Source organism: Gouania willdenowi, chromosome 8 (genome assembly GCF_900634775.1).
Source record: "Gouania willdenowi chromosome 8, fGouWil2.1, whole genome shotgun sequence".
Classification (NCBI taxonomy): domain Eukaryota; kingdom Metazoa; phylum Chordata; class Actinopteri; order Blenniiformes; family Gobiesocidae; genus Gouania; species Gouania willdenowi.
In genome coordinates this window covers 2668864-2680237 of record NC_041051.1, presented here as the reverse complement: position 1 = coordinate 2680237, position 11374 = coordinate 2668864, and positions in this window count along the sequence as shown.

Genomic DNA, 11374 nt, shown 5'->3' with positions numbered 1-11374 from the left:
CAATGTTTATTGACATTCTAATAGCTATACAACTTCTATGCATACAACTAACTTCTATTTAGAAGGGGGGGGGGGGGGGGGGTTAAAAGTTCCCACTAGTTTATTTTCTTCCATTTCAGTAACCCCATGGTAATTAAGGGCCTATGTAATCGTAATGATTTAATGTAATCTTTGACTTTCAGATATCTATATATTTCAGATACCATTGAAAGATCTCTGGGACAGACTAGGGCTGCGTCCCAATATTCCCTCCTATCTCCTTTCCTATCCACTGTTCCTTAACCCCGGAAGTGTTTAAGTGGTGGCCATGCTAAAGAGAGTTCTTGTTCTCTTTAAACTAAGGAAAGGAGGCTCAATACTTTCTTTATAACCTCCTTTAGCCTAGGAAACCCGGATACATCCTTTACTAAAGGAGACGAGATAATGCTGACCAACAATTCCTTGCGGTGACAACATTTAAAGGGACACACACGCTTGAGCGCTGACAAGAGATCCTGCAAGTTCAATGCAATAATATGCCTTGAACAACTTTAAATAATCTAAAACCCATATTTTATATTATTATCAGATTATAACTGACATAAAACAGAACGAAAAAGGGAACAGAGACATTTTTATCCACATTGTTTTATTCAACATAATTCATATGACTGAGTAGAAGGTGAGTGTGAGCAACCATTCTCAGTGTGACGTTCTTTTAGTTTACCTTTAGTTCCTTGTAGCCTGGCAACCTTTTTCCTTTGATTTACATTCAAACCTTGTGATTTATGAGATTGTATCAGTGGAAAGTGTTATAAATGTGCTTTTAGTCCATTTTTGGAAGTTTGTGGTTTTTTCACCACGACAGACGTCACTAACCTTCGCAGGCGTGAGATTATTACGTCATCTAGTGGAAGTGTGTCTGATTGTCAAAAGAAATGTGATGGCCGTTTCCTAACTCCTCTCGTAACACCTTTCCACCAACGGTAAATAGGAAAGGAGATAGGAGGGACTATTCGGACAGACTAGGACAAAAGGAGTCTGACAGGTGAATATCAATGATGGTCACAGACAGCACTACGGGTCATAAGCAGCATGACGATGTTGCATTGTCCAGGAAACCTATTACAAAAACATTGAATTAAATATTTCTGCAACCCTGCCCTATATATATATGAATACATAATATTTACAAATTCAGAATAACTTCACTGTCTACTTTTTCCATCCATCCATTTTCATACCCGCTTATTCCAGTTTATCAGGGTCGCGGCGGTCTGCCGGTGCCAATCTCCGGCTCTCATAGGGCACTGGGCGGGGGTACACCCTGGACAGGACGTCAGTCCATCACAAGACAACACAGACAGACAACCACTCACTCTCTCATTCACTCCTATGGGCAATTTAGAGACTCCAATCAACCTTACAGTCATGTTTTTTGGATTGTGGGAGGAAGCCAGAGTACCCCACGCAGCACGGGGAGAACATGCAAACTCCACACAGAAAGGACCCAAGTGTCCACCCCAGGGCTTGAACCCAGGACCCTCTTGCTGTGAGGCGGACGTGCTAACCACTAAGCCACCGTGCGCCTACTTTTTGTTTTGCAAAAGGCAGAAATATACATTTGGTTTGCATGAGCAGAAATCTGAAAAAAGTGGTCATTAAAAAACACACCACATCCTGACAGGAGACACTGAAAACATATTTATTATGTTTATACATATATAAAAATAGACATTAGATTTTTACTATGCACTTACGTATCAAGATTAATTCATTAAATAAATGTTAAAAACATGAATAACTTGTCATGGAGTTTGTCTGGTCCTTTCATACGTGGTGTCCTTTCATGTAGTCTCCACCATGGTTTGCTGTGCTGATGGGGATGCTCCAATCGCTCCAAAAAAGGAGGGACAATGTATGACTTCCCAACAGAACCAGAGGAGAAAGAAATGGTTAGTCAAAGTCAGCAGGAGATCTCAATATAAATCAGGATTATAACTATAAACAAATCTGTGAGGTAATCATATTCAAACACTTTATTTGCACTCACAAATAACACAGTTAAAAAGCTGTTGTAGCCTATGTGGGTAGATAAAACTGTGTTGTATGTGAAGTAAACTCAAGTTATTCTGCAGGCAAATTTTCAGGCATTAATTAGTTAACTAGTACAGTGCCCGTCAGAAGTATGTATTCATGTAGTGGGAGCTTAAGTAGAATTGTCAATTGTGGGCATAATAATAACATACTCATTATAAAGGGGTATATTTGCAGGTGCAAAGTAAAATAGCATGTGCAATTTCTCATAACTCTATGAGAAATGCACACGATAAATGTGTTGTTTTTTAACTCATTTTTATATGTTTTTTGTTTCGTGTGTTTTTCTATAATGTATGTTTTTTTAAGTCACTATGTGTATTTTTGTATATTTCTGTTGTGTTTTTGGGCATTTTTTGTATAATTATTGTTTTTTGTTGCCATTGTAGTGATTCTGGAGTCATTTTGTATCTTTTTTAGTGTAGTTTCGTGCATTTCTGTTGTCATTTTAGTGTATTTTTTGTATAAATATTTAGTTTTGTGTATTTTGAGTCATTTTCATATTTTTGTTGTCGTTTGGTGTATTTTTCTGTTACATATGTTTCTTGGAGTCATTTTGTGTGTTTTTGGAGCCTTTTTGTATATTTTTGTGCATTTCTGTTGTCGTTTTGTGTACTTCCTGTATGAATATTGTTTAGTTTTTTGTTTAATGTCGTTTGTGCATTTTTTGTATAATTATTGTTTTTTGTTGCCATTTTTTAGTGTAGTTTTTGCATTGCTGTTGTCTTTTGTGTATTTTTTGTATAAATATTTAGTTTTGTGTATTTTGATTCATTTTCATATTTTTTGTTGTCGTGTGTGCGTGTTCTAAATTCATGCGCAACAGTCCATCCACATGTACCTGCCTAACTTCCACTAAACGTATCTATTGTCAATAGTTAGATGTAGTGGCAGGTGTGACGTGAGTGAAGCTGCAGTAATCAGGTGACCTTCACTATGTAGCACCGTCTACGTAACATGTAAACTCTTAGATCTGACTCAGAGCGTAACACTACAGTCACTACCACCCAATGGACGGGTGTCGTGACACAGACTGTAACCGGACTCAATGGTGGTCCGTTACACACTCAACACTCACACGCCTGCACGCGTCACGTAGACGGTGATCGATAGTGAAACACACCTGATCGATGTGTGTGTGTGTGAGACTCTGTCTGGGACTCTAATCTCCTCCATTGGTTCTTTCACACATGCTGTGGATAAACGAGCAGCTTTCAACACAGCGGCCAGTGACGTGCCGTCAGGGTAGGCAAGGTAGGCAGTGCCTACCCAAGGGTGAATTGATATTTTGATTATTTAATTATAATTTAAAAAAAAAAAAATTTTTAAATTATAAATTATTTATTTTTCCATTTCCAATAGCCTACAGTACCTATAAGTTTGAAAGTGTCCGAATTTTGTGCGTTTCATTGCCCAAATTACTAAACAGTGCTATTTCCTGGAACAGCTGCACAGTCTTTTTTTTTTTTTTTCGCTCCGCTGTAAGGCAGAGGGAGGCCACGCCCCCTCCCAAAGGCACGGCGCTCTTCTGCCTCTGTTCCCATTGCGCGATTTTACGTGTTTGCGCATGCGCAGTAAGGTCCCCAATATGACATCCATTTACGCGTAAAGGCAGCGTAGAGAGCTGCCTTTGCACGTAACTGTGCTATGCTAAATGCTATACGTAAGTTCACAGTACATTAGTGAATAGATGACACGTGACCGCTTCTGCTACATTCTCTAGCTAGTGGGCGGGATAACACTACAGTGTGGATGACAGCGCTAGAGATGATAGAGAAACTTTGTTTTGAGGAAAAACGACATCTTTTAAAAGATGGAGACCAACACCTGAGATACCAGACCTTCAGCAAAGGTAAAGTCAGAACATGTTTCATACTTTTCACAGTGAATGAAACAAAAGGAAGGATTGACTTTGTGGATGCTCCTCACTGAGGATGTTCTAAGTTGTCATTTTCTCCATGTTTCTGTGTTTCCAACACAAACAACAGATGTGCTGTCGTGTCATGAGATACAGTATATCTCGTTGGAGAGTATGGAGGCTATATTAAATAATTGTTCATGTTTTTTTAATGGTGTTTATGATGTTGATTTTGTTAGATGGCTAAACACTTGTTCATGTGGATCTTATTGGGTTTTTTCTTTCTTATTATGAATTTTATATTTTGATAAGCGCATTGAGATGACTTTGTTGGAAATTGCTTTATACAAATAAAATTGATTTGAATTGAATTAACACTTGACAGCAGAAACATATGAAATTGTCATTGGTGGTCTCGATTTGCATTGTGCCTACCCAACCCTAGTGGTCACGGTACATCACTGACAGCAGCCATTGCCGTCAATAAGTTCAGGGTGAGGTCTGTCTGGTCTAAATAGCAAACAGTCAAACTAACATAAAAATAAATGTTTTGAAACGTCATCACCAAATAAAGAACAGTGAAAACGTATGTTTCCTCAAAAGAGAAAAAAGAAGTTCACATCAGCTCTGGCACACACCGGAAGTGAGCAGTGTAGTGAAATAGATATAGATGCTGCGCTAGCGCCCCCTCACACTCTGAGGTCAAAAGCTGAATAGGTTTTACTTGCCGTGCCGTCCAGAAGTGAAATAAAATTAAAATAAACATTTAGAAATGACCAAAGAATTAATTGATTGATTACATTTACTACAGCAAAATAAATCCCGTTTAAAAGTATTTTCTTTAATTCCACATCGTTGAATGAAATAACATTCATAAAATTGAGGCAGTGGCCAACCATACGGTTGCCGTATCGATATACCGACAGTGTATTCATAGGCAGCGCCCCTCATTGGCCAATTTAGGTCATGTGAGTAAGAATAAACCTAACCCTAACCTTAAAATTTGTTGCGATATTGGGTTATAGCATAATCCTAACCCTAAGTACGTGTACTTCAGTAAACGCACCAATAGCACCGGGGGTTGCCTGTATGGCAACCATACAAATAGGCACTTTCTAAAATTGAACCTTATGGTTAAGGCTGTGTGTTGCTAACTTTATCCAGTAACGTTAGTAGTGTTGTGTTGAAGACCACACTATCCGAGACCAGAATGCACCGAGACCAAGACAAGACCAAGACCATAAACATTTTTTTTTTTTTCAATTTAAAAAAATATATAAATAAATAAAATTATGACAAGGTTCAACAGTTAAATAACATTCTCTCTTTAATTTTAGTTTATTTTAAATACATTTGACGGACAAAAAAGGTGCCTGCAAAAAATTAACCAAAATATTAAAACTACTACTGCTACTGATAAATTCACAATTATTCTACATATTTGAAAACAATATTTTTATGTCAGCTGAATGTACAGCAAGTGTTTAAAAGTATTTCTGCCAAGAAATAATGATTCTTGATTCTGATTCTTTGAGTTGTGCAGGTCAACAGGTCACAGATTTCACACGATAATTTTTTAGTTTGAAAAAGCCTTTAAACAGGTTATTTTATTAATTCACTTAGTTGATATAGTTTAATTTGGTTACTGTAATGTAACTAGGATATTCAATTAACAAAGGTTTCCAACTGTAACTGTAAAAGTGAAACTTTCTGAAATAAAACTACAAACAAGTTGTCATCAGTGTAAAAAACATAGATCTACAGGTAGATGTGAAACTAAATAATTGTTGAGAATTATTATTATTATTCTGGATACAGTGGAAACAGAAACTATAAAAAATAATTATATTGTGAACCTGTTTATATTGTAGGGAACATATTATATACATAATATTAAACCTCTTTACAGTTATTTGAGTCATTCTGGGCTTGTGCGATTTGCGGCAATGACGCGCTGGTGACGACATAATCCAAGATGGCGGCGGCCCGGACTACAGCCGATATTATGTAATAAAAGTCTTAAAAGACATGGATATAATGAAAAGAGTGGATGGACAGAGGCATAAACATGTAGACTTTCACATGGACACACAGACTTATTAAACACACACTGACTTATTAAACACACACAGACTTATTAAACACACACAGACTTATTAAACAACCACAGACTTATTAAACACACACAGACTTATTAAACACACACAGACCTCGGTAAACGGAACAGGCTGCACCGACCGGCAGGCACTAGGACCCAGAGGCGGAGTAAGTGCGTCCCCTATCCTACATGTACAGGCTGTAATATCACCAGTTTATCATTTTACCTGTTATTATAGAGCTACTGTCTTTACCAGGGAGATGATATTTATTATTGGTGATTGTTTTCTGGAGTTTTACTGGGATTTTTACCGATGATTAGTTCATTTCTCCCTCGTGCTCCGTGGTCCACACACGCACACACACACGCACACACACACACACAGAGGAAGGTTGTGGTCATTATACAGGGTGGATTAAAGAATGAATAAAATAGTGTTTTATCTCGTTCTTCTCCGTTATTATCACATTATAAAAAAGTTTAAAAATAGCAGGAGTTAGTGCTGGTCTAGAACGGTCTTTAGAGGAAATCCCGAGTCCGAGACAAGACCGAGTCAAAATGCTTCAGAGTCCGAGACCTTTAAAATTTGGTCTCGAGACCAAGACTGGTCTCGACTAAAAGGAAAAACCAGTTAGAAGTCCAGTTTATACAGTATTATCTATACTATAATTTCAGGATGGTCTGTTTGTGTGTGTGTGTGTGTGTGTGTGTGTGTGTGTGTGTGTGTGTGTGTGTGTGTGTGTGTGTGTGGAGCGAATATCTCCGCTACGCGGTACAAGTTCCACCTGAAACATGTGTGTGCTGTCACTGCAGGAGTATGAGGCACTCAACAATCTGTGTTATGGATAGGATAGGATAGGGTAGGGTAGAATAGGATAGGGTAGGGTAGGGTAGGGTAGGATAGGATAGGATAGGATAGGATAGGATAGGATAGGATAGGATAGGATAGGATAGGGTAGGGTAGGGTAGGGTAGGGTAGGATAGGATAGGATAGGATAGGGTAGGTTAGGATAGGGTAGGGTAGGGTAGGGTAGGGTAGGATAGGGTAGGGTAGGGTAGGATAGGATAGGGTAGGGTAGGATAGGATAGGATAGGATAGGATAGGGTAGGGTAGGGTAGGGTAGGATATAGGATAGGATATAGGATAGGTTAGGGTAGGGTAGGGTAGGGTAGGAGAGGGTAGGGTATAGATAGGATAGGGTAGGGTACGGATAGGATAGGCTAGGATCGGATAGGGTCGGGTCGGGTCGGGTAGGGTCCGGCTCGGCTCGGGTCGGTCGCTCGGCTCGGCTCGGGTCGGGTCGGTCGGGTCGGGTTCGGGTCGGGTCGGCTCGGGTCGGGTCGGCTCGGCTCGGGTCGGGTCCGCTCGGTCGGCTCGGGTCGGGTCGGGTCGGTCGGGTCGGCTCGGGTCGGGTCCGCTCGGGTCGGGTCGGGTCGGGTCGGTCGGGGCTCGGTCCGGGTCCGCTCGGGTCGGGTCGGGTCGGTCGGCTCGGGTCGGTCGCTACTCGGGTCGGGTCCGCTCGGCTCCGGCTGGGTCGGGTCGGGTCGGGTCGGGTCGGTCGGGTCGGGTCGGCTCTGGGTCGGGTCCGCTCTGGCTCGGCTCGGGTCGGGGTCGGTCGGGTCGGCTCGGGTCGGTCCGCTCGGCTCGGCTCGGGTGGGTCGGTCCGGCTCGGGTCGGTCCGCTCGGCTCGGCCGGGTCGGCTCGGCTCGGGTCGGGTCCGGGTCGGGTAGGAGTCTGTTCTCGGGTCGGGTCGGGATCGCGGCTCGGGTCGGGTCCGCGCGGCGTAGGGTCTACGGCTCGGGTCCGGAGTCGGGTCGGGTCGGGTCGGGTCGGGTCGGGTCGGTCTCGGTCGGTCCGCTCGGCTCGGTCGGCTCGGCTCGGCTCGGGTCGGGTCGGGTCGGGTCGGGTCGGGTCGGGTCAGGTCGGGTCGGCTCGGGTCGGGTCGGCTCGGCTCGGCGCGGCTCGGCTCGGGTCGGGTCGGGTCGGGTCGGGTCCGCTCGCTCGGCTCGGGTTCGGCTCTGGGTCGGCTCGGGTCGGGTCCGGGTCGGCTCGGGTCGGGTCGAGCTCGGGTCCGCTCGGCTCGGCTCGTGGTCGGGTCGGGTCGCTCTGGGTCGGTAGGATAGGGTATAGGGTAGGGTCGGGTCCGGATCGGCCGCTACTGGTCCAATAATGACCCTACATTTTGACATGTTTTATAACGAAGTTGACTGATGATTAATGATGTGATGTTACATCATTTTTAGCTTTGGCCAACATGATAGAGTATGCTAAATAATACTGTATGTTTGTTCCACTATATTGGAATCAGGTATCAGATTAGTTGGAAAATGACAACATACCAAATATTATGGTATACTGTTTTTATCCTGTGATAAACTGCCTGTACTTTGAGTTTTCTCCCTGGCCTCATAATGAATTGATGGCACCAGACAAAGCTGGTGGCCTCTCTCCAGCACCAGCTCCAGCCTCCAGTCTGCTCTGCTGCAGCCACTGATCCATTTCCTTGTTTTGGTTCAGGAATGAATGAGGGAAGGATGGTGAAATTCAGTAATGTTTCCCTTTCCTTTTGCTGCAATGGTCATTTGTAAAGCACTCGATTGTTTCTTTATGATCAACACTGCTTTAGTGCTTTTCTATTGTGATTCAGTTGTGCATGTTGGGTGTGACAAACTGAATCTTTGCATCAGTGCATAAACTTGTTATATTTCCTGATGCCAGAGCTACTAAACCTCCACAGTGCTGCAACACTTCCTTTACACTCAACACTCAAAGCAACTTCCTGTAATTTCCTCCTGTGGTTCTCAAACTTTTTTGGTTTAAGTACCCCTTTTTCTGAGTACCCCTTTTTGTTTGACTACAACATTATGCTCAGAATACTATTTTTTTTAAAAAACAAAAAAAAAAAAAAAAAAAACAACTATAGAGCATAATGATGGAATTAATAACATGAACATAGTACAATTTTTTAAAGAATGTCACTTTGTGAATAAATGGAATGAAATGATATTTAGTGCCGCCTGAATAGATATATTTCTTTTTTTTTTTTTTAACCATCTCCCGCTTGGCGTGGGAACAAGACTAACCCTTGTACTTTCAGTTCATGTTCTAATTAAGATCATTTCTAACTAAAAATAAAAATAAAATAAAACTCCATACAATTGTCCACTCTCTCTCAAGTACCCCATGCAGTGCCATGGCATACCCCCATTTGAGAAACACTGATTTAATCCATTAGAGCAGGTATAGAAACTGGAATGGAGACATCAAGCTCAGTCATCTGTTGAGGCTGATCCTCTCTAACCCTGATGTACGTCATTAGAAATGAAATAAAAAGCTGCAACCACATGGCAGCCTGGATTCACTCATCACCAATGATTCATTAGAAATCATGAGAAAATGTAAAACTGCTCATGTGCTCAGCAGGATGTTTTGGGCGAGTCTGAAACCGGACTAGGTGATACACATAATTACCCTGAATATGAGAACCTCCCTTGTTGGCCTTCTGTTAGATAAACTGACGGAAGTTGGTGTCAGTGGAAAGTAAATGATGTTAACTGAGTGGGATGTGTCATCATCATTCATCACCTGAGGAATAAAAAAAAAATCTTGGATTTTTAAAGAAAATGTAAGGAGGAGCTTAGAAAAAAACACAGGGTGCATGTAGAGACACTAGCAGCAGATCTGGCTGTAAAGTAGAGCCTCCATAGATAAGACGTAATTATCAAGTACATCCTACTCATACATAATGTAGAGGGAAGCCTACTGTAGGCAAGGGTAATGGCGGCTGAGACAGGTGTTGTGTCCATGCCGCTAAAGTGTTGCAAAGCTGGTCAGCAATATTTTATAGGCTGTTGCTATTGGTCCGGACACACCTGACTATAGTTCCGCCACTTCCAGTGCGCATGTGACCGCATGCGCATTAAGCTGAATGCCGGTAGTTCCGTCAGTGCCGACACCCGCGTCCTTCTAGCTATAGTTCTGTCACTTTTATTTTAACCCTAAACCTAACCATAGCCCCTATCCCTAAACCTAACCCAGGAAATACCCTAAAATGTTTCTTTTTTTCATATATGTATTTTTATAAATAACGACCTCCATCCAGTTTTATGACCAACCACTGAGTTTATAAAAGGAGTAAATTAAATACAGTACAAATACCAGAGAGCTTTAACCTTCCACTAACAGTCTTCAGCTCTTGGTCATAAAGTTATGGCTGACAGTGTTTTTTGTGTGGATGGACTATGAAGAAAATTAAATTATCCTCTCTTTGATTTGCAGTTCACAGTTTTATTTTCACAGTGCTTTTAGAAACAAGGCGATAATAATGTAAACTAACGCCCTCGAATGGAATCAAATTTTTTTATCCAATAATAAAAAGTACAATAAAACTAGCTAGCATATCAAAAATAATACAATAACATTAAAATTGATGATGAAATTTTAGCATGAGAAATAAAGGACACTTAGGATAAAAGCTGTAATGTGTCGAACTTTTCATTTCAGTGCAAAAAACAAAACAAAACATTGATTACACTTTTTTGTTCCGACAGTGAAATAAACTCATATTTACATAAATCAGTGCACACAGAGCTGTTATATTCCAGCCTTAATGGGAAGTATCATAATCAAAACAATTATTGTTAGCGAGCTTCTATAGGAGGCGGGGGCACCAAGACTTATGAAAACCTACTTCTGACAAAATAAAGAGCAAAAAATAATTAAGAAAAACAGATAATCGTTAAAAGGAAAATTTATATTTGGTGGGTAAAAGCCAAAAATATGACAAGAAAAAAGATTGAACAAAAGCCAAAAATACATTTAAAAAACAAAAACCTTTTAAAAATGATCCATCAAATTAAAAAAAATTTCCCTGTTGTCTTTCTCTCTCTTTCTCTTTTTTTAGCGTTTCCTGAAAAGAAAACATTTTCTCAGTCTTATTTTGAAGGTTCTCTTTCTTCCAGCTCATGTTGACTCCAGTAATTTAGTCAGATATATTTTCCTCCTCTTATTGGACTGCTGTCTATATTTCTGAGAACTACAACAACATCATAGTGTTCTAAGATGACTGAATGCAAAGATAGAACGTTTCTGAAACAGTCTATGTCATAGAAGGGCCACTGGCCCTCAGCCTTATTTTGCGTGACCCTTAAAACAAAACCCTTAAAAATTGTAAATCAAGAAGTTGGAAGGAATAAAAAACCAACTAGAATACACAATAAAAGACCTCAGAAAACACACAAAACTTTTAGAAAAATAGACACATAAAAACCAACAAGACACATGCAACAAAAAGAAAAACCCACAAATGACAAAGAAACAAGAGAAAAAAAGGGACTACAAA